Source organism: Pleurodeles waltl, chromosome 6 (genome assembly GCF_031143425.1).
Source record: "Pleurodeles waltl isolate 20211129_DDA chromosome 6, aPleWal1.hap1.20221129, whole genome shotgun sequence".
Classification (NCBI taxonomy): Eukaryota; Metazoa; Chordata; class Amphibia; order Caudata; family Salamandridae; genus Pleurodeles; species Pleurodeles waltl.
Genome location: NC_090445.1, coordinates 166,507,662 through 166,533,814, shown reverse-complemented (window position 1 = coordinate 166,533,814; position 26,153 = coordinate 166,507,662).

The following is a 26,153-nucleotide window of genomic DNA, read 5'->3' as shown; positions in this document are numbered from 1 at the left end:
CTCCATTCGGGGCAGAATGTTACAATGTTGACTTCTCACATGCAGTTCACCATCTCCTGCCCCACCAATGTCATCCATTGGAAGCACACAATCAAAATGAAAAAAACAAAACAAAGCATGATCAACTGAATTACTCTAACTGAACCAACCAACATCAGAATTCACACCATATCCCCCATTACTAACAGAATATTTGTCAGAATCCCCACTCCCCACTATGTCAGCTCTATTTTTTAACTTGCTACCCTCCACTCATAGATACCTTGCTAATTAATATTAATTGGTATGGACCAAAAAATTTAGATTGGCCTTTACAAAGTAGATCAGGTTGTCCAGGTGACCCACCTCAAAATGACACATCTTGAATGGTGACTCAAATTGTAGTTTCTCTCATAACCTTTCTGAAAATCATGCACTCTTCTCCTAACCACAGCCATATTAATCAAATCATGAGTGGCGCAAATTTGAGATATATATCAGGAACATTTTGAGTGGCAGGTTCCTTCAAATGTAATAGTCTAAAGGGACTAAAACCATATGCGGAATGAGGTGTGGTATGATAGCTTGAAAACCTGTCTCTCCCATAGTGTTCAAAGTTCAGACCAGCAGTGAAGTCCATTTGAATGGTATTCATCAATACCCTGCTAGTTTTAAATATCCTGTTGATTTGCTCAACTAAACCATAGCTCTGTGGACAGTAAAACATCCTCCAAAACGCGATAATACTTTTTGTGGATAGCTTTTTTAACAAAGCTGTTGTGGGCCCATTTAGAATGACATTGGTAATGTATCTATTACCATGTGGGAAGACTTAGCATTAGACCCTCAAAGTCAATGGCCACTTTTTCCAGGGCTCCTGTGGAAAATCAACATAGAGTAATGGTCCATTCCTAGTGACCAAAGACTTGTCAGCACATTGTCAACTTTCACATGCACAAATATAAGAACAGAGATTACGTCAAATCCGGCCTTCAATAATATCTTAAGCCTTTTCTTGGAAACAGTCATGCCTTGATGACCCACATTAGCCAATGCAATCAGCCTGGAATACTAAATTGACAGAGACAACAGAATACTCACTTTCATTATGAGTTCACATTCAGTACTCAGAACATCTAGTATTTTGTAATACATTTGTAGATAACCACTTAGATCGCTCTCTCTGGGCCACCCTTGGACAATAAACTTGTTAACGTCATAGAAGGTGAGATGATCCAACATGCAGTTTACCCATTCTTCCATTGTAACCACTTTACCCTAATGCTCTGACGCATTCAGTAGACCCACCACACAGTCTGTGCCTTCAGTCCCGTCTTCCTCCTCAGAATCTCACAGAGGCAAACAGGACAGAAAATTCACTCTTAACACCCTTTTCCCTACAATATGTTGTGTCTCAAATTACATTTGTGCAACTTCTACAGTAATCTAACCAATTCCAGAGATGCTTTACTCATCCTTGTTTCATCCCACAGGAAAACCAATGGCTTGTAGTCCGTACAAAGCAAAAACATCTTACTACACATATATGTACCAAAATGATGCACACGAGCGAGTGCCTCCCTTTAAATAGTGCTATAGAGCGACTCCAATTTTTTTTAAACACCTCAGAGTAAAGGCCACAGTTCTTCTCCCTCGTTGCTCACTTGGCTGAACACTGCAACAATACCTTAAGGACCAACATTTGAAGGTAATCACACACCATCTCTTTACAGGTATTGTTGCAAGGCTGTGCCTCACTGATCAATTTCTTTGCATTCTCAAAAGACTGATGCTCCATATCTGTCAAGATAAAACATCTACCCTTCTTTAACAATGTCTTGAGTGATTCAGCTAGTATTGCAAAGCCAGTAACAAATTGTGCTTAATATAAGCACCTACCAAGGAACAACTGTAGTTGATCTGTATCAGTGGGCTGTTCAGTTTCTAATACAGTTCTAGCGAAATTAGCTTAATGTACCCAGATACAAGGAAGTGACCTAAAAATTAAGAAAATATTTGTGTCAAAAATGTACATTCCTCTTTCTTGACAGTTGCACCACATGTTTGTGGAATGTCTAAAACTTGAATGTAATCTGATTATGTTCTTCAATTATGTGTCAAAATATCACCCCAAAATCTGTGGACATTTTAGATGCCTGTAATAGATTAAACATTAATGTCTTAAATACCGATGCACTCAAGCCCGACTAGCATCTGTAGAAACCTGTAATAAGCACCAAATGGTCTGCTAAATGCTCAGGTCAATAATGGTTAAAAAAAGAGTGCCACACAACTGTGCAAACATCTCTAAAATTTTCAACAGTTGTTGATAGTCAACCATGATGCTTTTTTTAAAGATCTGAGATCCACAAACAGGCGAATCTTGCCACTCTTCTTTTTGACTATAACAAGCAGAGAAACCCATTTTGCAAACTCAGAAGTGTCCATTGCCCCATTTTATACCAATTGATTAAGATGGGTGTCTTAATCTTCCTAAATGGTAAGAGGTGCAATATGTACTTTATGGCTGACTGGTATGTTAATTGTATAAGACAATAGTGTGTTTGTAATCATGGATATATCCTAAACTCTCCCTAAAACCTTCCTTGCGTTCATCACTGATTTACTGCAGGTCCTTTGCTTCAATGTCAACCAAAGAAATTGAACGTTCTGTATAAGAATGTAGCATCATGCACAAAATGTTTTGGTCCAACCTTCTCAAAACAATGTAACCACTTTTGGCCTCATATACTTTGGTAAATGTGCTTCTGTCACAATACACCAAATTCTCCCAAAAATATCTCAACAAATCAATCCTGCTGCCATCAATAATTACAGCATTGACATCAATGGGTAATAGTTGAATATCGGACCTCCCTATGTGATGCAATTGATCAGTAATTAATGTTTTTTTACTGAACTTTATTAGTAACAATTATGCACTATCAGAGCTCTACAGTGGTGACCTTCTTTCAATATTATCCAGATATTATCAATACCATTCATAGTGTTTACAGCTTAGGATGTCAGAACAATGTGACTATTGGCATGTGGGATCTGTGTCAACAGTTATGGAAGATAATTCATTCCATAGTCCCCTGTGACCTCCCCTTTCTGATCATCATGTTTTCATTTGTTTTAATTGCATTTCACTTCATCCAGGTGCCTACCCTCGTCTACCCCCCGTGTCCTCCGCCACCCCAAATCTCCTGTGTTTCCATTATGTCTAACTTCCTGTGTTGCTCAAGATCTCCCAGTGAGTGCCATTCCTAATTTCCTGTCTGTCCCCTCAAGGAATACTCCTCAAGATATCATTATGTACTCACTACTTGACTAGGTTTTGCATTGTATCATATTGATCAATGTGGTAGTGTATCGTCATTTGATATAGTATCTGAATTTTCTATGAGACATATTAAAGCACTCCAGGCCTGAGCTTTCTCAATCAAACCCTGACCTCCTTTGACCTCTCAGTCCCTCACCATCTCTTCAGCCTTTGCCCACCTTACTACTTCCCTTTTCCAGGCACACACTGGGGGCCTTGTGCCTGTTTCCAATTCCTAGTTATCCTTCTTTTTCGCTAATTATAGCACTATGTACCTGGAACTGGTTGGTCACTTTATGTCAGGATGTGTGTGGGTACACATTGAGTAAATAATATTTGAGGTCATACAGGACCTCCCTCTCGGTGACTTCCTCTAGTATACCAATTACTGAGTTCCAGAAACCTCCCAAAACTGGACAGGCCCAGAACATAGGAAAAAACTCTACTGCCTCCTCCCCACACCTCAGACATCTGGCTTCCATGATATTAAAATGCCTTTGCAGCCTTCCTGGTGTCAAATATGCTCTGTGTAGTACATATAGGTTAATGAGCCTGAATCTGGCATTCCTAGACACTTTGGGGACCCAGGTCAATAAGTTCTTCCACTCAACATCTGTGATCTCCATGCCCAGGTTCTCTTCCCACTTCAATTTAAGGCTCGCGAGGGGCTGACAAAGAGCTGCTCTCATTATCCTGTATAGGAAAGTCACTGCCTTATATGTATCTTCACTACTAGTCAAGTACTGACATGCGCCAGTGTTTAGTGATTGCCTCCGTGACTGCTCTATGGAGCAAGAGGTTCCCTTGTGGTAATTCATATCGAGTCCTGAACTCTTTAAATGGTAATAAAGCGTCTGCCTCAAACATCGTTCCCATCGATGTTGCTCCTTCCTCTACCCAGCTAGTGAGTCCACTCCATTCACCTCCATGGGGTAAAACTGATAGAAATAGCATTGGGATCTCCGGGGCATAAGGCCTAGTCTCACCCGATCTGCAGAGGTAGCGCAGCCAGCAGACACGCAGCACACTCAGTTCCGCTGGTAAGGTCGCAGCTGGAGGGCCGAGCCGGAGGACCACCCTGGCCAGAGTCAGGAGTTCCGGAATAAATGGTGTTATCACTTTGTCCGGCCGCAAGTGGCTGGCTATCCATTGGGTCAACCATTGCAGTTGGCCTGCTAGATAATAGGCCTCGAAGTCTGGTACTGCCAGTCCCCCATCCCCTGTTGGTCTCTGAAGATGTTCAAGTGCAAGTCGTCGTCTACCCATCCCCCACAGATATCCAATTATTAATGAATTCAGAACCTTAAAAAAGGTTCGGGGTATCCATAGCGGTAGTGTAATAAAAAGATAAAGCAATCGTGATAGGGTAATTATTTTCAATAAAGCAACTCTTCCTGCCACTGATAAGGGCAGCGGTTCCCAGAATGTCATATTGCTGTGGACTCCTCGCGGCGCTTGCCCTATGTTACCTTCAAATAGGTCTATTCTGTTATGATAGACATGCATTCCCAGATACGTCAAACAACGCAGTTCCCCTTGTAGGCCTCTCAGGTCCTAAGGTGATGCTCGGTCAGGGATCATGGAGAATAGACTGGACTTCCCCCAGTTAATCCGAAGGCCCGATAGTGATCCAAAACAATCAAGTAGCTGCCTCACTCCTCAAAGTGCGTAATCTGCATCCGCTAAAAATAGCAATAGATCATCAGCGTATAAGGCCATATAAAGGGTGTTGTTCCCCACTCTCAAGCCTCTATAGGCAGTACCCTCTCTTGCTGGGTTTGCAAGGGGCTCAGTGGCCAGGGTAAAGAGGAGAGGGGTAAGCGGGCATCCCTGCCTGGTGCCTCGTGCACTTGATAGTCCCCTGAAATAGTGCTGCTCATGCGGACTCTCACCTGTGGCTTGGCATGGAGTGATCATGTCCTGGGTTGGAGGAAGAGTCCTGGCTATCTTGGCTTCTTCATAGATGCTGACCAATCGGGCCTCAGTGTTGCCATATAGGAAGAATAAAATTCAACTGGTAGGCCATCCAGTCCCGAAGTTTTGTTTCGCGTCACACTAGTGACAGAGGCCCGCACTTCCGACAATTCAATTGCCTGTCCTAGGGTCTCAGATTCCTGCTCCGGGATTGCCAGGATGTTTAGGTGGGATAAGTACTCTTGGGTGTCTCTGATGAGTGGACCTTGCTCCTGTAGAGATCCGAATAGTAATTATAAAATTCCTGATTGATTGCAGCCTGGGTATAGGCCGTCCGGCCTAGGGATGTTTCTAATTCAACTGTACTTGACCCCCATCTTTGCCAGATTCACCAACCATGCCAAAAGTGAGCTCGCACAGTCGTTCTCAGCATGAGTTCTTGCCAGGTAAGCTTTATAGTCATAACAGCGGAGTCTTTCAACCCCTGTTGCTACTCGTTCCCGGGCGTCCATGACTGATGTTTGGGGTTCTGGTTCTCCAGGGTGTTTCCGCTCTATCTCCCTCAGCTCACGTTCTGCCTTCTCAATATCCCGTATTATCGTATGTCTGACACCCTTGGCGGCGGAGATGCATCTCCCCCTTATGACTGCCTTAAAGGCATCTCATTCCAGGAGTTGTGAGTCTGTGGAACCCTCATTGTCGCGGACGTAGGTAGTTATGTCTGCAGCAATGGCGTTTCTAAAGACCTGGTCTTCTAACAATTCTGGCCTGAGTTGCCATGTGGGCACCAGGGATCAGGGGTGTACCCAGTGAAGTCCTAATAATAAAGGATTATGATCCGAAATCGTTCTGCTTAAGTATTCTGTCAAGCATGTCAACTCATGAATATCTGGGGAACACAAGGTGTCCAACCTTACATGTAGATCATATAACAGGGAGTAGAAGGAATAATCTCTGTCTCTTGGGTGCTGAGTTCACCAGTAGTCCACCAACCTCCATTCCTGCTGCCATTCCCGAAATGCCTTAGCTGTGCACATAATCGGGGATTCCTGCAGGGGGGTTGATATATCTAGGGTCGTGTCAGATATACAGTAAAGTCCCCACCCAGTAATACAGATCCCATAAAGGAGAGGGTCCTCTAAAATCCCGGCTGATCAGTATTAGGACCATAAAAACTCCCTATCGCTATTTCTCACCCATCTAGCCTTCCTGTGATCATGACATGCCTCCCCAAGGGATCTATTACAGATTTAACGTGTTGAAAAGGTACTCCGGGCTTGATCCAGATAAGGGCCCCCGTGTGTAAGCAGAATATGTAGCACAATAAACCTGTCCTCTCCATTTGTGCTGAAGGACTCTCCCCTCTTTGAGATCTAGATGCGTCTCTTGGAACAGGGCTATATGAATCCCTCGTCAAGTGAGGTATGGGAATGACTCATCAAATGCATCCCCCTAATATTCCATGTGAGTACTTTAAAAGTTAGGGGGTCAGCCATTGAGTTTATAAGTGGTGGTGTTGGGGCATCGAGGACGGTCCGTCCTCTCCTCCATCTGTGGTTTCTTCTATAATGACACAGGTGATATTAGGTGTGTGCGGCAGCAGACAATCCCCTTCTTAACTGATTTAAACATTTCCCAACACCCATGCCCCCGGGCGAACAGTGTGGTCCAATCGTCCAAACAGTTAAACAAGAAATAGTCAAATATGTTTGTGCACTCTAACGCTCAGGCTCCGATCTGCGGGGAGGTGATAACTCTGTCTATTCATGGTCTCGGGCCCCAGGCCTCTCAGGTACCCACCCGATTCCCAAAACTACACATCTTGGAATAAACATCATAAGGCGTGCCACAAGGAACTTCTCCTTACTGCAGTAGGATCTGATTTATAGTGATTTAAGTACCGTCCTCTCTAGTTTGCACAGGCAAGCACCCACTTCAGAGGCAGGGCTAGGACGAAATACTCTCATCCGCAGTTCCTGGGGTGACTACTGGTAGGATCTCGCTGGAGGGTAGTGAGGCTATTGAATCTCTATTCGAGTCCGTGTGGTCTTCACTCGCCTCCCTAACAATTCTGGCCTGAGTTGCCACGTGGGCACCAGGGATCAGGGGTGTACCCAGTGAAGTCCTAATAATAAAGGATTATGATCCGAAATCGTTCTGCTTAAGTATTCTGTCAAGCATGTCAACTCATGAATATCTGGGGAACACAAGGTGTCCAACCTTACATGTAGATCATATAACAGGGAGTAGAAGGAATAATCTCTGTCTCTTGGGTGCAGAGTTCACCAGTAGTCCACCAACCTCCATTCCTGCTGCCATTCCCGAAATGCCTTAGCTGTGCACATAATCGGGGATTCCTGCAGGGGGGTTGATATATCTAGGGTCGTGTCAGATATACAGTAAAGTCCCCACCCAGTAATACAGATCCCATAAAGGAGAGGGTCCTCTAAAATCCCGGCTGATCAGCATTAGGACCATAAAAACTCCCTATCGCTATTTCTCACCCATCTAGCCTTCCTGTGATCATGACATGCCTCCCCAAGGGATCTATTACAGATTTAACGTGTTGAAAAGGTACTCCGGGCTTGATCCAGATAAGGGCCCCCGTGTGTAAGCAGAATATGTAGCACAATAAACCTGTCCTCTCCATTTGTGCTGAAGGACTCTCCCCTCTTTGAGATCTAGATGCGTCTCTTGTAACAGGGGTATATGAATCCCTCGTCAAGTGAGGTATGGGAATGACTCATCAAATGCATCCCCCTAATATTCCATGTGAGTACTTTAAAAGTTAGGGGGTCAGCCATTGAGTTTATAAGTGGTGGTGTTGGGGCATCGAGGACGGTCCGTCCTCTCCTCCATCTGTGGTTTCTTCTATAATGACACAGGTGATATTAGGTGTGTGCGGCAGCAGACAATCCCCTTCTTAACTGATTTAAACATTTCCCAACACCCATGCCCCCGGGCGAACAGTGTGGTCCAATCGTCCAAACAGTTAAACAAGAAATAGTCAAATATGTTTGTGCACTCTAATGCTCAGGCTCCGATCTGCGGGGAGGTGATAACTCTGTCTATTCATGGTCTCGGGCCCCAGGCCTCTCAGGTACCCACCCGATTCCCAAAACTACACATCTTGGAATAAACATCATAAGGCGTGCCACAAGGAACTTCTCCTTACTGCAGTAGGATCTGATTTATAATGATTTAAGTACCGTCCTCTCTAGTTTGCACAGGCAAGCACCCACTTCAGAGGCAGGGCTAGGACGAAATACTCTCATCCGCAGTTCCTGGGGTGACTACTGGTAGGATCTCGCTGGAGGGTAGTGAGGCTATTGAATCTCTATTCGAGTCCGTGCGGTCTTCACTCGCCTCCATGATTGGGGATCCAGGGTCTGGCGATGATCCACCCAAGGATGCCGCCGTGGCTACTGCTTCCTGTCGGCCTTTCTGTGCTTCCTGCACCGCGGAAGATCAATTCAGCGGCACCCGTCCCCGTCGCCATGAACGAGGGCGGCGCCTTCTCTTCTGTGATCGAAGTGGTCCACTCGGGCCCGGTTTGGGCTGCCCTTCCGTCCAGTCCCAGGCCTCTTGGGGTGTAGCAAAGAATTGTATTCCCATGGGTGTTACGACTCTGAGTTGTGCAGGAAACTGCATTGAGTATACTATTTCTGCCTCTCTCAAGCATCTCTTCACAGCAGTAAAGGCGGCCCTCTGGCGCTGTACTTCCCTGGAAAAGTCTGAGAATATTGAAACCCTATTGTTCTCCATTACCAGGTCGCCACCCATCTCAGTGCACTGTAAAATGTGGACCCTGTCCTTGAAGTGGAGCAACCTCGCCACAGGGGGGATGCTGTTGAGTTGCCTGCTCCAGGGAAAAAAAGGGAGAGAGTCCCTCTCGGGCCACTTTCTTCTGAATCCATTCCTCCAGGTAGCGCAACATGTTGGAGCCCTCAGCATTCTTGGGGAGTCCCACCACTCTAATCTTTTTGCGGTGTGCTTTGTTTTCCCCATCTTCTGCTCTATGCTCAAGTGCGCACAGTGGAGATTCCACACATTCAATTCATCCCTCTACTGCCACCAGGTATCGTCTCAAAGATTTCCCTTTCAGTCGCAGTGACACTCTCTGATAGGCGCCTGTGGTCGTCTCGCAAAAGCCCCAGATCAATACTAAGTGTATCAATTTTGACCTCTAGGGCCTTTCTCGATGCTGCTATAGCTTGCAATACATCTTGAAGTGTAAGGGTGGAAGGCACTGTCTCCAACGACTTGGCTAACGTTTGCTCCAACTTCCTGCCAGCTGGCCCCAGGTGCTGAGATCCCCCCAATTCTCCATCTTTCTTTTTTAGAGCTTTACCCATGACGTAGTCTTGTGGGGCAGACCATGTATATTATTCTCCTTCTGCTCTCCGTTCCGTTCAATACATTCTGGGAGTACCCACGTTCAGGATTCTATGTACAGCCTTGTGTACCTCTTCCCTTCTGTGTCCCTCTTGTGGCTATTCAGGCTTCAGATGTTGTTCGCACCTTGCTCGCTGTGGAAACAGTCGCTTTCACAATATTCTATATACCAATGATTGGTTTCTCCAGTTTCCTCACTAGAAATCCCGCAACTGGGTAGCTCTCCCCGCTACAGGTGTGACGCAACATGGATAGGGCCCCACATTTTCCAGCCATTAATATTTTCATAGGGGTCCCCAGGGCCCAACCCAAGTCTCTGATGCTACTCGCCTTCTCCATCTGTCTAGTGGAATCTAGCTTCTTCTATTCACACCGTTGAGCGTGTAGTCTGAGTTCATTGCTGCAGCGTTCTCTCTCCAAAAAGTAGCAGCCGGGCCTCACCTCTCTCTGTGGTGTTCACGTTTGCCGGCTGGGGCCTTCCCCGCCATGTCCCTGATCCATGTTCCCTCCATGCGCTTCAGGTGCCGCTCTCCTGTCCTGCCTCTTTAATTTCCATCCGCCAACTCACAGTCTCACACAACCAGTGTTTTCAGGGCCCCCCAGCCAGGAGACTCGCCATCCAGGGCATCACTGAGACCGGGACAGCTCAGTGCTCCACCACGCCGGCACGCACTGTCTGTTCCCTGCTGAGTGCTCACTTTGGTGCCTCTCTTGATTCAGGCCAGTGCAGGCCAGTGCCAGATGTTTCTCTAAAAGTAGAAGGCCCCTGTCTCCCAGTTCTGTGGCAAGGGGTGGCTCGTGGCCCAACAGGATCTCGGGGTGCAGAGGGCTTGGTGACAAAGTCTATTCAGGTGGTAGTAGGGGCCGGCGGAAGACTGCACCAGCCAACTGGGCCCTGTGAGGCGCTGGCCATACGCTCCACCAGCCCTCTCAGCACGCTCTCCCTCCTCCACTCATCTGCCGCCCCAGTCACACTCTCCAAACTCCATGCACCAGGTCCCCAGCTCCTCACCATCTCTGGGCGCCGCTATTGTCCCATGGTGTGCTCCGCTGCCCCCGTGGGCCATCTCCGATTTCTGGCCCATCTCCTTCACACTCCGTTCCCACTTCTTTAACCGCCGGTCACTCACTTACAGTCACACGCGGCTGGCGTTTTCAGGGCCCCCAAGTCATCAGGTTTGTCGCCTGGGGTGTTTCTGGGGTCAGGTCAGTTCAGTGCCCCTCCTCGCCAGCCTGGCCTTCGTTATCTGCGCTCTGCGGAGCACTCACCTCGGGGCCTCTCTTGATGCAGGCCGGTGCAGGCCACCACAGCTCCTCCCGGGCATCACTGTTGCCTCCTGTTGCACTCTGGTGTGATCTGGCCTTCGTGGGATGCCTCCGCTATCTGGGTTCAGCCACGCAGTCTTGGGCGTGGCCGCCATCTTCGATCGTCTCGATCTCACCAGTGGAGTTTCGGTTTCTGCTCCTTCGACACGCTTACCGGGATTCCGATCTTCGTCTTGGGGGACCCACGCGTTGTCCAGAGCACATCCTGAGCACGTATCCAGCAATTCCTCATGGTCTCTGCAGTAGGATAAGGGTTGGATAGGGCTCACCAGAGCTCTGGAGCTCACCGCCCTACTCCATGTGCTGCAAAGCCACACCCCCTTAGTAATTATTGTTATTGGTGTACCTAAATCTACAGTTGCCTGCAAGTGGACAAGATAAATAGCAATCTAAAAAAAAAAGGATTACCCTTCTTACAGATTGATTCCACACTTTGTTCAACCACTATTAAGACAAATGTACATTTTACCTAACCAGCAGCAGGTGTTTGGTCTTGAATAGCATTCACATTTACAGATGTTTACTTCCTCTGAAAACGTTGCTAAAATGCCCAAATTGACCATGTTTGTTGCACTTTTTATTCACAGCAGGGTAATTACCAGAATTGTCCATGTGGAACCTAGAACTGCAACTGAAACACTCCCTTGACCTGACACTTTTCTCGCTGTTCTTGACACAGAACTGACAGCATTACACTATATCAAATCTCGTTTATTCAGTTCCCTTGTATCCGACAAGGAATGCTCAATCCTTTTAGCTATGATTATAGTCCCTGCCAAGCTGCGATTCCTCAAACATAAAAGATGTTTTTTTTCTCCAAAGAATTGACAACAGTTTGGTCTTCCAGAGAGTGTTCTAATGTGCTATCAAAGTCACATGCGGATGCAAGGAAGCATTACTCAGCAACACAATTCATTCATAATGGATTCATTCAGCATTTCTTTCCTGGTGTAATAACGGTGTCCTTCAACTATCACGTTGGAATGATCTGTGAAATGGTGAGACACTCGTTCCGCCTCCACAAATGTATTCCAGTGACCAAATCACACTCCATAAGGTACAATTTAAGTAGATGTAGTACATCCCAACCTTCACTTCCTTCACAGTTGTGCAAAATGCCCAGCCTGCTCCATACAGCGTACTTCTTAACACCAACAGGAGTACCACTGCAACCACTCTATTGGCGTTATTGCAGACGTTTGCAAGAAACTATCAGGTACCACTGCTCCTAACATCATTCAAATGTAGAGCTACTTGCTATGTTAGAACACAAATTATTGTACTAATTTGCTTGCACTCACAATATGTGCCCCAGACAGAAACTGAAATTTAGTAAAAATGTGAAGCCTGCTCTGAGGTAAACGGCCATTAACACACAAGTGCAGGTTCACTGGGTTCAAGTTCCTTCCTTCTCCCCTAAATGTGTTGCACAAACAAGTTTGCTTCAAAGATGTTAGATTGAGTGCATGATCCAAAGCGCACACTGTTCTTGGTCAGGGAATGTCGCTGCATTGCTCTCATGCTATGCTGCCTCCAATACTCGGAGACACCGCAAATAGCTATAGGGACGTCAGAGCAGTGCTTGCGCAAGAAAGACGCACAAGCTGTCAGATAGTGCCTGACAATGACGTAACACGCTGGTCAAGCTTGGTTGCATGTGTCAGAAATGGCTGTAAGCATACCGTGCTTGACTTCCCTGGGAATAGCGTACATATTAAGATGGAGGTACCACACCGAAGTGGAGGTAAGGAAGTAGAAGATTAATAAAGAGAAGTCTCCAGCATACGATGTCAGCAACACCGGTAGTCGGGGTTTATCGTCTGACTCTTCAGAACCCTTTGACAATCATGACAAGCATCCTATATCAAAAGAAGCAAATACAGAGCAAAAGCAGGAGAAATGACGACATGACAACCCATACAAAGCAATACCACAGGACACCATGCCATACCATGCTGCCTTATTGCTTTTGCTTTCGGGACTATAAGGGAGTGCATGTGTTTTCTTGCTCTCTCCCATGTCTACTCTTTTCCTGCTTCGCTGCTTTAATGGTGCATTTGGAATACTTTTCTGCTACTTACTACTCCCTTTCATAGCAGTGTTTGTTTTAATAAAGGGCTTTTATTGTCACTAATTCAATCACATGCACTGCTCACGTTTTTCTACCTTTGTAATTTCAATCCAGCCTGTAGTTTGTCTTCTCTCCCAGTGCAAAATGCCTCTATTTGTTCTTCTCTTCCAGTGCATAATGCCACAGTTTGATGCATGTAGCACCATAAATCTATTCATGCACAATATGTTCTGTCACTGTTCAGTGTAGTGATGAGCTCTGGTCTCCCTAGTCTTCAGTGCCCTTTCTTTTGACTCAACTTAGTTTGCGCTTTTGTAAATTCCGTGTTATGTTGGAATTAGCTGAGATTCCAGGGCCTTGCAGTATCCAAGGCTAATTATTTAGTGTGCACTTTTCGTTTCACTTGCTGCTCTAATTACTCTGAAACCTTTTCTGTTCCTAGTGACTCCTAAATTATTTTCTTAGAAAGATGTCACTCTCAATGCTCTAAAATAAAATATATGTTTGATAAAGCTAACAGACGTTAAATTTCAATTTCACTATTGATTTGATGGCAACCGGACTTGACACACTCGATGTTAGGTTTTCTCTTGCATAGGCAAAGTTAAGAGGCACGAAGTATTGGCTTTGCCAATGGTTGTTCAACTTTTTTAACAAGCAAGTTACATTAATCGGCGCCTAGAAGCAACATCTGTCATGTATTCACGCTATGTATAGGCGGACGAGCTGGAAATTTATAGGGAGATCCGAGTGAGAGCCAAGCCAGTGGTGAGACTTGGTTCTAAGAGCAAAAGAACAAGCAGAGCCATCAAAACATTTACCATCTAAGTGATGCAAGTGTCAAGTAAAATAGTCTTGCACATTAAATATAGGTTACTTCTTGAAGACTTGTATTTCACTATAGCACATTGCATTAAATGTTAAAAATTAAAAGTAAAAGGGGCATATTTACAAGGAACTAGCACATCGGCTTCAATGCGCCAGTTTCCATGTGCCACCCTGCGCCCCTGTACCGACACCATGGTAGCAATGTATTTACAATACAGTGCACCATGGCAGAAGTTAGCACAATAGCGTCAACATTTTTGATGCTACTGTGGCGGTTTGCTGGACTAGCGCCAAAAATGTTGACATTAGTCCAGCAAAGCTCGGGGAGGCCCATAGGAAATAGCTTAGCGTCACTTTACTGCCTGCTCTGGGCAGGTGTTAAAATATGGCATAGGGAAATGTTGTACATTTTCCTGAGCCATTTTTTTGGGCCTCCCAGCGGGGGAATGGCCCCCTTCCATACATTATACCTGGCGCAAGTATAATGTGGTGTAAGATTTTACAAAGTGGCGCAATGCTGGCATTGCACCATTTTGTAAACATAGTGCAAAGTCAAGGCCTGTTTAGCTCGCTGTAGCATTAAAAAAAGGTGATGCTACTGTGGTGCTAAGGGGCACAAGGGGCTTGTAAATATGCCCCAAAGTGTTTAGAGTCAGGATATTAAGGTGCATATTTACAAGGAATTGGTGCATTGGCTCTGATGCACCAGTTTCCTTGTGTCGCCCTGCGCCCCCCTAACGATGCCTTGGTAGCACTGTATTTACACTACAGTGCACCATGGTGCACATTAGCGTCAAAACGTTTGACGCTATTGTGGTGCGTTGTTGGACTAGCGCCTTAAATGTTTGACGCTAGTCCAGCAAAGCTTGAAGATGCCCACAGGAAATAGCCTAGCATCACTTTAATGCCTGCCCTGGACAGGCGTTAAAAAATGACTCTAGAATGGCGCAGTGAAATCTTGTAAATTTCACTGCGCCATTTTTTTGGACCTCTCTGCAGGGGAATGCCCCCATACATACATTATACCTGACACAGGTATAATGTGACGCAAGGGTTTACAAAGTGGAGCAATGATAGCATTGCACCATTTTGTAAATATGGCGCATGGTGAGGACCTGTTTAGTGCCGCCATAGTGCAAAGAAAAATGACACTCTGGCGGCGCTAAGGGGTGCAAGAGGCTTGTAAATATGTCCAGAAGTGTTTAAAGTTAGGATATTAAGGGGCATATTTACAGGCAACTGGCGCATCGGCTCTGATGCACCAGTTTCCTGTGTCACCCTGCTCCCCCCTACTGACACCATGGTAGCACAGTATTTACAATACAGCACACCATTGCGCATGTTAGCACAATAACGCCAACATTTGTTATGCTATTGTGGCATTTTGCTGGACTAGCGCCATAAATGTTGATGGTAGTCCAGCAAAGCTCAGGGATGCCCATAGGAAATATCCTAGCATCACTTTAAGGCCTGAGACCTGAGTCAAAGGCCTGTTCAATGACTAGAAAGGCCTGTTCAATGACTGGAAAGACCAATGCATATGGATCATCTGCCAGTCCCAGGGAATGTAATACTTGCATTAAACCTTCGCATATTGAGCAATGTGCCACCCACATAAGTAGCTCTGTAATCATGTCTCAGACCTGCCACTGCAGTGTCTGTGTTTGTATTTTTACACTGTAAATTCGACTTGGCAAGTGTACCCACTTGCCAGGCCTAAACCTTCCCTTTTCTTACATGTAAGGCACCCCTAAGGTAGGCCCTAGGTAGCCCCAAGGGCAGGGTGCAGTGTATGGATAAGGTAGGACATATAGTAATGCGGTTTATATGTCCTAACAGTGAAATACTGCCAATTTCGTTTTTCACTGTTGCAAGGCCTGTCTCTCTCATAGGATAATATGGGGGCTACCTTTAAATATGATTAAAGTGTAGATTCCCCTAGAGAGTAGATGGACATGTGGAGTTTGGGGTCCCTGAACTCACAATTAAAAAATACATCTTTTAGTAAAGTTGATTTTAAGATTGTGCGTTTGAAAATGCCACTTTTAGAAAGTGAGCATTTTCTTGCTTAAACCATTCTGTGACTCTGCCTTGTTTGTGGATTCCCTGTCTGGGTCAGTTTGACAGTTGGGTTGTTTTTCACCTCGCACTAGACAGTGACACAAAGGGGGCTAGGGTGTAACCTGCATTTCCTGATTAGCCATTTCTGCAATGAGGGAGGGGAGGAGTGGTCACTCTCATCTGAAAGGACTGTGCCTGCCTCTGACAATGCCGGCTCCAACCCCCTGCTGTGTGTCTGAGGCCTTGCCTGGGCAAGGCAGGATTTCACAAGTAGGTGTGAGTCCCCTTTGAAGAAAGGTGACTTCAAAGACTAAAATGGGTATAAGAAGGGCACCCAAATCTACAGACTTTAGAAACACTTCTGGAACCAAGAGGAACCTCTGCCTGGAGAAGAGCTGATAGCTGAGGAAAAAGTGCTGCCCTGCCTGTGACTGTGCTTTATGGAGCTTTCCTGCAGTGCTGCTTCTGCCAGAGTAAGAGGGCAAAGATTGGACTTTGTGTGCCTTCCATCTTGTGAAGAAATCTCCAAGGGCTTGATTTAGAGCTTGCCTCCTGTTGTTTGAAGTCTCAGGGACAGCAAAGACTTCTCACTGCCAGCACCTGGAGTCTCTGGAGAGACTCCTGCTCTGACAGGTGGTGCCCTATCCAGTCCCTGGGCCCTTGAAAGGAAACCTGGTGGAATCCAAGGAAATCGACTTCGGACGACTTCGGACCGACGCCGCTGCTGAATCCGGTAACGCCGCCTGCACCTGACGCGGTGACCTTCGCTGGAACGCGATGCTCTTCGCAGGCCCGACGCCGCAGCAGCCCTGCTGAAGTCCGCGACTCCGTGGAAGTCGCCGCACCACGTCGTGACTGACGCCGCTCGAAGTGCACGGATTCAACGTTTCGCACAGACGCCGCGATCCACGACTTCGCGCATTGGCTTGTTTTCACTCTTCACCAAAGGTACTGTACTTGGGGGTCTACACGACTCCGTGTCCGGCGCCGCTGGTGTCGGTTTGTTGGGAACGACTCCGTCACGACGCCGTGTTAACATCTCATCGAAGCATTTTTGTTTCTAAGCGCTATTTTTGAGTTTAATCTCTAAAAATTCATAACTTGACTTGTGTATGTCAGATGTTTTTCGTTTTGGTCTTGTTTTGTTTAGATAAATATTTCCTATTTTTCTAAACTGGTGTTGTGTCATTTTGTAGTGTTTTCATTAAGTTACTGTGTGTGTTGGTACAAATACTTTACACCTAGCACTCTGAGGTTAAGCCTACTGCTCTGCCAAGCTACCAAGGGGGTAAGCAGGGGTTAGCTGAGGGTGAATCTCTTTTACCCTGACTAGAGTGAGGGTCCTTGCTTGAACAGGGGGTAACCTGACTGTCAACCAAAGACCCCATTTCTAACAGTACTCATGAACCAGTTGAGGGAGACATGGCAAGAGCCTTGCCGCCAGAACCTGGCTTAGTATTGTGTGATCTACATTTAGCATCAATAGTGGGTGATAGGAACTCCCCAATATTTGGTCTTTGCCAGGTTTCCTGATCAAGACTGTCAGGGCCTCCCTCATGGTATTTGGAAGTATCCCTTTGTGAAAAGGCTTCCTGATGCACTGTTAAAAGCTTATCTACCAAAACCTCCCAAAAAGTCTTATAAAATTCCACTGGGAGTCCATTCCCACCAGGTGCCTTAGCAGTTTTCATGGAATCTATTGCTCTTGTAATCAGTTGTTAGTTAATGGGGCCACTTGTGCATCTCTATCCTCACCAGTCAGTCAGGAGTGACAATCCGTCCGATGTAGTCAGGGAGCGTGCCCTGTCCGTAGGGAGTGGCACAGTGTAAACCTGTTGCAGGTGGTCCTCAAAGACCTTATTTATAGCCTGCTGAGTTGTGACAACTCACCTCTCACTTGTGCGTAATGCCATGACTGGCTGTGTCAGGGTCTCAGACTGTATTAGGGGAGCCAATAGTCAGCCGGCCTTGTCCCCCTCCATGTATAATCTCTGACTACTTACAGTTACACTTCATGTGTGTTTCTCCAGTCGGTGCCACAGTTGACATAATCAATGGCTTAGTCTATCCCATTCAGCTTGTTTTCCCATGTGTCAGACAGTGTCCGTTCTCATCTAGTCAACTCTGTCTCTTCTCTTGTTAATTCCCTTTCCAATGGTTGTCTTATGCCCAGCGATGTTGTCATAATACCCCTCTAAGGACCACCAGAGTGCTTCCCAGTCGACTGCTCGCACTGTCCCAGCTGGTAGCAATATATTGATCTACGGCATTTCTCAACGTGGTGAGAAACACCAGATCCCTCTGTGACTATACCTGGAGCCGTCATATTGGCACGCTAGGTCAGATCTGTCGGAGCAAGTGGTGTGGCAAGAGTGGTCTGAGATTTAGTGGCCCAAATATGGTGTGTCAGGTATGCGCTGTGTGGCTGTAGCTTGAATCAGAAAGAAGTCTATTCTACTGTATGTGCTTGACGCTGGGGTATAAGAGGAATATTCTCAAGCATGTGGATGTTGGACATGCCAAATATCTACCAGCCCTAGCCCCTTCAGCAGCTGGGCTAGCACGGTTGACATATTTCATTTACCAGCAATCCTTAGGTGGGAGCTATCTAATACCCCATCTGGGACACAGTTAAAGTCCCATGCCATCAATACCTCAACCTGATACCCCTGCAACAGTCAATACCTTTCCAAAGAATGTCCCATCATCTACATTTGGAGCATATACATTAACAAGGTAGAGGTAATGCCCATCTAGATTCCCTTCAAGAATGACAGAAAGTCCCTCCGTGTCCACTTTGCACCCTAGCTGTCTTAAATGGTATTACTGGTGCCACACAAATAAGTGCCCCATGCGTGGCATAGATCTGTCCATGCAACCACCGGCGTAATGTTGAAATGCAGTCACCCCAAATGTGTTTTTCTTGTAAAAACACACTTGCACCTCGTACCTCTTGAGATAAGCGTGTATCCTATTGTGGGGTTGTTTAAGCTTCTAACATTCAAAGTAATGAATTTGTATAGTGTCTCTGGTGTTCATTATGTGTTTTGTTGTAGGCACCGTATGAGTAGTGTGTGTCCATAAGCCTCCAAACTGTACCAAATAAACATGGAGGCCTTCCCACATAACTGCAAACCACATAGCAACATTTCAAACCCCAGTCCCACCAGTAACCCCCCCCAGGCGGTTGTATGACAGTACGGTGCATGCATTTATCATTCATGCATTAAGGATGCGGTCTAAACAATGAAGCGTGTCGTTGCCAAGCATCCTTCACCATGCAAGTCGTTTCCACAATGTGCCATAGGGAAGCGCTGGATTTGGGAATAGTATAATTTTCTATTACAACTCCATTCTGTGCAACAGTAGGGAATGTGTTGGACTTAAAAACCAACACGTGGTTCAGGAATGCGTGGTAAAGACGCATTCATTGCTGAGACTGCATTCTAAAGGCACTGTGTGGTTCCCGTTGTGTGGTAAAGGCTGTTTTCCCCCACTGGCAGATTAAACAGAGTCCCATGGCACAACCCTCGGCCAATAGGTCTTCTACTCCCACCCCATACGCCCACCCGTAGAACCCCCAACTAAAGCTCAGTACTAGTAAACTTTGGTTGAAATTTCCCACAAAGGGGGTTGAAGCGATCCTTAAGGTTCAGAGCTCTCTGCCACTTCCCACCATAAAGAAACAGGTGATAAAGCATTGAATCCCATAAGTATCTGCAACCCCAATCAATGTATAAGTTCACAGCCCAGTCTCTCAATTCACAATCATTACCAAATAGCTCATACAAAGCCAGCGATGCCAGATCATGTGCAACAAGTCACCCTGTATCTTTGCTGTCGCTCAATGTGTCTGGCACCTCCGAGAGTTGATAAAAGGAGTTCTGGATTTGTACTGTTGCAGTTTCAGTTTGTAGTGTGTCATCTGGGCAGACTAAATGCGTCCATCTGGCTCCTTGTTTGGAGGCCTAGTAAAGTTCTGCAGTTTGGTCTTGTTCCTGTCGGAGCAACACAGTCCCATTGTCTCTGCTGCTTCCACTTGGCAGATCGTTGACCTTTTCCAATGCCCAACACATCCAGCCAGTCTTTGGTGTCCTGAGCCGACTCAAAGAACTGGACTCTTCTATTGTGCTGTATCCTTAGTTTGGCTGGGTACAGTAAACTGTATTTAATGTTATTTTCATGTAAGTGTCTCTTGATTGGCAGAAAATGTTTACGATGATCTTGAACATGTTTAGTGTAGTCCAGAAAAATACGGATTTGTTCATCTTCACATCTGAGGGGGCTATGAGTCAACACATGCTGAAGTATTGCTTCCTTGTAAATAAATAATTGTGCTATGAGAGGCCTTGAGTATGTACCAGGAGGTGGTTCTGCCACCAAAGTGCAATGTGCGTGCTCAATTGTGAAAAAGTTGGATAAGTGCTTTGATTTCAGAGTGTTCACTATCCAGTCCTTTAAAAATAGTTCTGCAGAAGGGCCCTCCACCCACTCTGGGAGGACCACAAGAAAAATATTATTTTGACACAAGCACCCTCCCGCATCTTCTCATCTGTCTTCCATCTGTGAAGCACTACACTTAAGGCCTACCACAGTGGCCTGGGGTATTTTAAGTTCTTGCTGCATAGCGGAGATACTGTCCTCGGTGGCTGTCATGCGCTCTGCCACCTTGCATAAGTCCAGCCCAAGGTGGTTGACAATCATGGCTATGTTGTCAATTTAGTTTTTCAGTGCCTCCCTGGTGCCCTTTGTGGCCACCAGTATTTCGTTTGTTGCCAGCAACTGCAACTTAGATCCATGGCCATATTTCTCCTCCTGCACCGTACCCAACTGACCATGGCCTGGGACCGTATGTTGGTCGATTTTCTTTGCCTACGCCATCATAGGGTCCCTGTCCTTTCCCATTACATATAGGGCGTTGGTTTTCCATCTCCAAAAATGGGATCACCTACTGTCATAGAAAAGCATTGACACCGGGAGGGGGAGGACCTGTAGAATGATCTGTGCCAAGCAGACCCCACCTCAAACATCAAATGGTGATCAGACGGATGACAATGTTCTGCCCTAGTTCAATATCCAACACATCCTATTCAATTAACTGGGAAAGATGCCCTACAGCAAAAGGCACTGCAGCCTCTCTCTGGGATGACCAGGGAAGCACCCCCCCCACAGCAGCCAGATGCAACAGGCAGCACTGCCCCCGTGTCCCCAAATCGTATGTGCTTCGGTCTCAGCCACAGTTCTCCACCTTCACTAATGCTTCAGGTCTGAACAGTCCAGCCTCTCCACAGCAGCACAGTTCACTGTCTCAGGTGGTCAAGGGCCTTCTCCTTACACTGCTAGGGCACCGGCCCCCTCCATCAGGCGCACTGTCTTTCTCTCACATCACCTCATTCCTACCAGGGCACAAGGTACCAAGCGTTGCCATACATTGTGTCCCATTCAGGCCCCTGGGGGAGTCGATCCCATCCAATATCCCCGATTAAGAGCCTGGTGGTAGCTGATAGGTTGCAGCCCATCAGCTAGAGTGTCGCCTTCTTGGTACACCCTTTGGTCTGCTGCTACCACTGTTAACATATAGTCGGATTAATTATGGCCAAGTGTGGGTATTCCTGGGTCACTGTGGAGTGGTCCCAGCTGCACTATGGCATACATTTCATAAATATCCTGACCTGTCCTCCAGTTTTGAAGGTTCAAAGCCTCATATGCCCCACTAGGTCGCACCCTGGTCCTCCTCAAGCAGCCCATGGAGCACAAAGGATCCTGCAAATAGACAGCTCGCCTCTGCTGCCCAACTCCTGCTGCCGGCAGCCATGCAGCCATCAAATACACCTTGGGACAGACTTCGAAGCAGCCAGCTAGGTGCAGGGGACCGCTGCAACTCGTGTCTTCTCTTCCCCACACGATCGAGCCTTCACCAGCCCCTGGGCAGCCGTCTAGTTTCTATTCGGCAATCAGTTTCCCTACCATTAGGACCTCCACTGCCAGTATTCCGCTGTCTTCAGTGGCGTGAGGTGCACCATATTTAGTATGTGTCGGCTGCACCACAGTGTGGCTAGATGCAGTTCTTGGGTGGGTCGTCTTTCTTGGGTCTACCTTCTATCTGACCACCGCTTGCTGGTGCGGTCCACAATTGTGAGGACTACACTGGTGTTCTCTGGCTGTCGCGGCAGTCAGCAATGTTCAGTGCCCTCCAGCACCGCCTCGGAGACACCAGCCCCTGCCCGCCCCAGTGAGCTTAATTAAGGGTGTCTAAGGATCCTGTGGTTATCCCTCGGTCTAAGGACTGCAGAAACAGCTCAGAATCCGGCCATCAAGGATCAAAACGTACAGGATGGTTGTGGATAATTGTCTTCTCAGCGGGAGCTGTTGGGAAACACATCTAGTCAGACATCCTAGCTGACCAAGCCCACCAGATTTTTTTGCTTTTTGATCACCCAGATTTTGGACCTCCTTTGTGGGTAAGACTTACTACCTGAGTCACACTCACAGTAATTACATGGTAATGGTACTTCATGTGTTCACCGTCAGTGTCTGTCTTTTTAGATGGGGCTGTTGAAATGCAGCTATGGTAAGGGGCACTGAGCTGGTTACACAGTGACATGTACATATGTATGAGGGCACATGTGTGGGCTGCATGTGTGAGACTACCATTGTGCTTAGCCCTGTAATTGCACACATGTATCCTGGTGCAGAAGGGAACTTGCCAGGAAAGATGCTGACCTGGGGTAGGTCTTACAATATTAGTGTCTATTCATAGATAAGTTAGTCAGGTTTACTGTATTATCTGCAGTGTGACTGTATTATACACATAGGTGAAATCTGCCTTAAAGTGCAGTTTTGCTCTACTTAGGCATTCAAAGTCCAGCGAGGTATCAACTGGGGTAAAACATGCACACAAGTTTGAATACGCAGGTCCCAATATCTTATGTGTTTTCTAGAATTGCCATTTCAGTTCCTGGAATCAGTTCCAGGCCTTTTCTCCCTCTACTGGCCCAATTTAATTACTCTGTTCCCCAGCAGAGCGAACAACATCCTCCCCACGCACAAAGAGCAATTATCAGTGCTTGACTCAGTTCCTGAGAAAGAAAGGATGGGGAGGAAATCTGCATCTGGTAATTAGCTGTCAACTGCACCTAGACTGGGTCAGCCTAAGCCCACTGAACAAAGGAGGAGGTCAAGACATTTAGAAGCTAACACAGGGGGCTCCCCTTAGAGGTGTTGGTGGGAAGATAGCTGGCAGAGATATCAGCTAGGGGTAGAGCTGAGGCCATCAGAGGAGCTCCACACAGAGAAAACGTGACAGCATCACACTGGATTGCCCCAGAATGCTGTGCAGGAGTGTTGGGACAGTGGTCAAAGGATGATGTAGCATCCTAGAAGTGTCCAGGAGTGCCTGGCATCTAGAATGTTCAACCCACACTTAAACACCCCTGCATAAGGGAGAGACATTGAGCATGACCTTGGTCTTGGATGGCGAAAAGAGAATCACGGACAGTTTGAAGGACAAGCCATCTGATGTCTCTGACAGGCTAAAGACTGTTGTTGACCATCAGGACTAGATGGGTCACTCCTGGGCCAGGAACACTGACCCCCTGAAATACCCTGAGGACCAGTTGGGGAAAGACCTGGACTCCGGTGCTCCCAGATGCACTACAAGATGGCCAGGAGGCGAAGGAGTTTGCATAGGGCACAGCAGAATAGAATGCTGGTACAGTGAGCCAGCGTAACCAGCTCCAAGCAAGGTGCACCACTTCAAAGTCCTGCTGGAATGGCTCCTGGTGGCTACAGCTTGCCACCAGTTGTCCAGGAGCAGAATGAGCCAAAGACTATCCAAATCAGCTCAATGGGGCTCAGGATATGGATGTTTAAAGGGTTTGACCTTTGACCCCCCCCCACCCCGAAAGAAAACAAGTGTGTAGCGGTCAGCTGCATCTCAAGAATTTACACCTGGGGTGGACCAGACTCAGAGTTCATGTAATTAACACCCTGTGGAAATGGGCGTGTATGGGACCTGCTTCCCCTGAATGTTACATACACCTGAGGACCCCCATCTCCTCAAAGGCCAGCTGTAGGAAGCTGGCTCTTTATATAGTGGACCAAAATGAAGTACACTGTGCAAAGTCTGGACAAACCCTAGAGGTTTCACAGAGGCACAAATTACATCCCAAATGCTCTCTTTTGTGGTAGTGTGGTCAAGCAGTTAGGCATATCAGAGGGTAGTGCTATGCATGTAAGGTACACACTCTCAAAGAAAGTAACTATTTAAATTTACAATATGAAAAATGGGTAGGAAAAACAGCCTTTAATCATGATTTTTTTTATCTGTAACTTCTTACAAAAGCAATACACTAGACTTGAGACTCCTTTGGTTGTGGGGAAATATAGGGTTTGTAGGTTTTCCAAGAATCAAAGGTAACCAGAGCCAACAACCGTGCTGCACCTTATAATGTGTTTTTTCATTGAGTACAGAAAATAGAACAATTCATATGGTAAACTATGAAGAGTGAAAAATAGGTATGAAAGAAACCTATGCATTTCTGAACTATACACCAGATACTGAATTTAGCAGCAGTGGTTAGCTGTGCATCTCTGAGTTTGTGGGTACTCATACTAGCATGTAATTCAGAGGGCATTTTGCAAAATGTCTTTTTCTTACATATTATCTTACATTTGGAAAGCACAAATGCAAAGAAATCCCAATGGTGATTACAAATGTTCTGCTAGTCTATACTCCCATATGTTTCCTGATAAAACGAATACCCCGCTTGTGTGGCTTGGTCTAGCAACACAACACACCACAACATGAGATCTGGGGGCAGCAGAATCCATGCTCATTTTACAAAGTAGCTGCAGATTTTGGGTCCTAGCTCAGTTGCAACCCGGGATAACCTCCCATACCTACTATTTTTGAAAACTAGACACCAGGGGGTGACCAGGGTCGTAAGATTTTGGGGGGGTCTAACATGTGTTTCTACTCAGGAACCCTTCCAAAACTTAAACTATTACTGAAAACACACATGTTCCTCATACTTCTGTGATGGAAAGTTCTGGAAGCTGTGGGGAGCCAGATGTTTCCTACCACCCATTATTCCCCCAAGTCCCCTGATAAAAATGGTATGTCATTTCTGCAGATAGGTCTACCCCTCTTGAACAGAAAATGGCCCAAAATGCAACATGGACACATCAATTCTTCCCAATGAAAACCAACCCTTTTTTGCAATTTCATTAGCTGTGTTTTTTGGGTCTTGGCTCAGCTGGTACATAGGACCTACCAAACCTGCACATTTCTGACACCCAAAAAATACAGGGTGGTGTGACTTCCATGGCTCCCGCTAGGTGATTTTACCTAGAAGCCCTTGTAAGCCTCAAACTTTGGTTAAAAACAGACATTTCCCTCACAGTCCTGTGCAGGAAAGTTATGGAATCTGCGAGGAGTCACACCTTTCCTACCACCCCAGGTCCCACACATCTCCCAATAACAACAGTACTGCACTTTTGTGGGTGGACCAAGACACTGTAACACAAATAGTCCTAAAGTGCTACTTGGAAAGATCACCAAAAGGTATAACGGCAGTATTTGGGGCTGTGCACGGATCCAATGAGGTTTTCTTTCCCACAATGCCATCTAAACATCAAACTTTGCCTACCATCACACATTTTCCTCACATTTCTGTGATGGCAAGTTCTGACTTCTGGGTAAGAAAATCTTGTGAGATCCACAAAACCTACACCACCCTGGAGTCATCTGGTTGTCTAGTTTTGAGAAATGTGCAAGTTTGTTAGACTTCTATGGGTAGCGGCACAGACAAGCCCCAATAACCACAGCTAGCCACATTGCAAAAACATGGTAATTTTCTGTGAAAACGTTTGATGTGTCCATGTTGCATTTTGTGCCCTTTCCTATTGTGGGTGCTAGGCCCACCCTCTAAAATTGGGTTCCATTTTTATGTGGAGACATGTGGGAATGCAGGGATCGTTGTCAGTTTGTGGTTCACAACAGCATCCAGAAATGTCCAACACAAAATGTAAAAAAAACACATGAGGGCTTGTTACTAAACTTTGAAAGTGAAAACCACCACTTAAACTGACAGGTTAGTTTTGGCAGCTCCAGAAGTGCCAGCTTCTAAGAGCAAATACTAATCATTATGAAAGTGAGCCATAAAACCACAAAAAGGCACAAACCACTTTATGGGCCATTCACAATCCATTCATGCACCACACACAATACATTTATATGGCCAGCCACAGGCC